This window comes from Clytia hemisphaerica, unplaced genomic scaffold (assembly GCF_902728285.1).
Source record: "Clytia hemisphaerica strain Z4C2 unplaced genomic scaffold, Clytia hemisphaerica genome assembly, whole genome shotgun sequence".
In the NCBI taxonomy this organism is placed as follows: Eukaryota; Metazoa; Cnidaria; class Hydrozoa; order Leptothecata; family Clytiidae; genus Clytia; species Clytia hemisphaerica.
The window spans coordinates 617,625-620,097 of NW_027103564.1; positions in this window are offsets into that span (position 1 = coordinate 617,625).

The window sequence follows — 2,473 nt, forward strand, 5'->3', positions numbered from 1 at the left end:
GCTTGAAGAAAATGAGGGATTCGATTGAGAGATGGGAGGAGAGCTTACAATTTGAGGTGCCACTGAATTTGCATAATGTCTAGCGATAAAACTGTTAATTGAGGTTAATTTAGTTTTAGTTTTTACCTCGTATTCCATACTTTGCTCAATTGCTTTGGTGTAGTCTTCATCTTCCTCACATTGATCAGCTAGATGTTGATCGATTTCCAAAACTCTTTCTCTAACTTCACACTCAAAGTTTCATTTATTGTTTTTAAATAATCCAAGCTATTTTGGTCAACTTCTTCCAGTGAAATGATCCTTTTTATTTCACCATTGAACAATTTGTCCATGTAGTTCATGAACCCTGCTCTCTGCCTTTTAACATTTTTATCTGCATCTGTAGACATTTTGATTTTTGATTTTTGTTTTATTTCTTATTTATTTTATATCTTATTTATTTGAATTACTAATCTTCACTCACACCACCAGCGAGCACAAGTTAAGGCGAGAGAAAACAGAGTCAAGAACCATACATACAGTCAATGAAATTCAATATTGATAATAATCCACAATCCAGGAACATCAAGTTCCAAATAAACAATTTAAATCAATAACAGGAACCAACAATCAAGTATCAAGTTCCAAATAAACAATATAATCAATCAAATTACTCAATTATATGAACTGTCCAAGTTCAAAACAACAATGTGTAATAAACCAACAATTTTGACCATATGAACATTCAAGTTCAAAATAAGTTCACCATACATAAGCTACCAAGCTATCAAAACATTGAACTTCACCCGAGTTCAAACAAGCTACCAAGCTTATAAAAAATCAAAACATTGAATGAACTTCACCTGAGTTCAAACAAATAAATTCTTCAGTGAAAACACGGTTTTCACAAAACTAATTAAAGAAAAACAAATACATAACTTCTCAAATTTCATGTATTTCTAACATCCGGTTCGATGTGGACCATGTGGTTTTATATGACCGTACACTATGAAGTTATGTAACCGACTGAATATACTATCTTTAAACATAATAGATACGTAACATAATAATACGCACCGTGTTAGCTATAATACAATAATATAAGAATATAAATATACGACAACACCTTTGACCACTTGGTCACCGCTCCTCATTTGCAAAGTGGAATAGACGTTAATTGGGTAGAAAAAACGCGGGTGACGTCTGTATAGGCTAATTAATACTTACCAAAAACAATCCAAAAATTCCCCCAATAATAATCGTCAAAATCGCGGCAAAATGGAAGTTGTCCCTGACCTAACACACCGGCCCCGCCGATGTGGTCCCGCTAGAGCTTCATGCTAAAACGGTATTTTACTGACTGTAAATTTTCAGTTTGAGTAATAAAATATTGAGTATTTCATTCATCTAAAGAAAATCACTAATTGAGAATATTTATTTTTAATATTAACGTTGCAAGTTAGTTTTACTAAAAATGATAAAGAGAAAGTATTAAAAAATTTTGTAAAAGTTACAGGTCAGTGTTTTAAATTCTGATTTGTTTACATGGTTTTCTTCGACTTTGCACATGGCCGGTGTAATGTACCTTCCCGCGTGTGGTGGTGTAAGTTGTCTGTTTATGTTAAAATTTTTGAATTTGATGGTAGGTAAGGATGTATATATAGAATTAATTTTGAGTACTTTAACCTCCCCTACTTCTTTGGCATGGGTGGGCTGCTAACGTCTGTCTGTCAGAAATGTTGTCTGGAATCCAATCGAACTTTGTCGAACTTTTAATAGATAGATAGATAGATATATTTACCATGATAAAATGCTATGGTGTAAAATGTACAGGTCTAGGATAGCTGGTAAAAATATGTACATGTTGTCTTTTTACTGATAAAATACTGACATACTAGCTCTATTTTAATAGACCTTTTTTCAAAGAGGCCACCCTGTTGAATAATTATGTAGTCCAGCAGAAAAACAATGATAAAACCATACATAATTATTACATTATGCATGATGCAGTAATTATGCATGGCTCTATCATTGATTTTATGGCCGGACTACATATACAGTGAGGCTGGAACTTCGATTTTTGAGGATTACGGTTTTACCAGTTTTTTAGCAATTTTTGCCTCGCTAGCGCCAGCCCAAATCTCGCAACCTCTTTACCTTTAAGGAAGATCGAAATTAGAGTTTTTCAGCGTTCCGAAAAAAACACATAGCAGAAATTTTTTCATCTTCACAGGATCGATTCTCAACAACAAAATACATCTTTTGGTCTTTGGGTTTGTTTCTGACGTTTTTTCTTCAAAGAATATCGATAACTTTCCTTTTCCCCTTGAGCGCGCGAGAAAAAAATGACTAGATCGTTTTCGTGCGGGCGAATAAAAATGAGGCGGCAATCTTGCACTGAGGGTGCTACTTAGTTTCCGCCCTATTTTGCGCCCACGATAGAATGGTACGAACACGGGGGTAGTCTAAATGATACAAATAGTATTATTTGAAT